Below are 886 nucleotides of genomic sequence, written 5' to 3'. Positions count from 1 at the left end.
ACACTTCATTCAAAGTGGACAGAAACTAAATAAAACTACCAAAAGCCGTCTTGGTTCATCTTTCCACTTTTCCAACAATCACCACTCTGGTTTGGTTGAAATAAACCCTTAATTCACCCATTTACATGTGGAAATATGCTGGCTCTATACACGCTAAAAGTAGTGATTATTTACATGGAGTCTGGTGGAAATATGCTGGCTCTATACACGCTAAAAGTAGTGATTATTTACATGGAGTCTGGTGGAAATATGCTGGCTCTATACACGCTAAAAGTCCTGATTATTTACATGGAGTCTGGTGGGTGAACATTAGTCCTGTAGGGTTACATTACAGCTTGGTTCTGGTTTAATACTGGACCAGTTTCAGAGGTTGTTGTTCCATCAGACACTCAGACACACACACATGGAGACACAGAGTCCAGGGTGATAAAAAACCCAAATGACCCTTTAAAACGGAGCCCTTACATAATCCGCTCCTTCCTCTCCTTTTTAAGACTCACATCGACATTTTATTTTGAAATTCACACAGGTTTAAATATTCCTTCACATAAAAAGAAAAACAAAGAATCCGGAGGCCCAAAGTCATGTGGTTAGTAAAATAACAAAGGTCACAGTGAGAGGAGACAGAAGTACGACATTAACACCGACAGGGAGGGGTCCCTCTTTTCTTTTCTTTTTTTAAATCATTTTTTTATTTCGTAGTGATTCGGGGAGACGAGTGCAATTTGCTGATTTGGGGATTAGAACCCAGCGAGCCACAGGAAGTTAAGAACATCATCATCATCATCTTCATCTTCATCATCATCATCATCATCATCATCTTCATCATCATCATCATCTTCATCATCATCTTCATCATCATCTTCATCATCATAGCACCACAGCT

The sequence above is a fragment of the Sander lucioperca genome, chromosome 8 (assembly GCF_008315115.2).
Source record: "Sander lucioperca isolate FBNREF2018 chromosome 8, SLUC_FBN_1.2, whole genome shotgun sequence".
In the NCBI taxonomy this organism is placed as follows: Eukaryota; Metazoa; Chordata; class Actinopteri; order Perciformes; family Percidae; genus Sander; species Sander lucioperca.
This window is presented reverse-complemented; position numbering follows the sequence as displayed.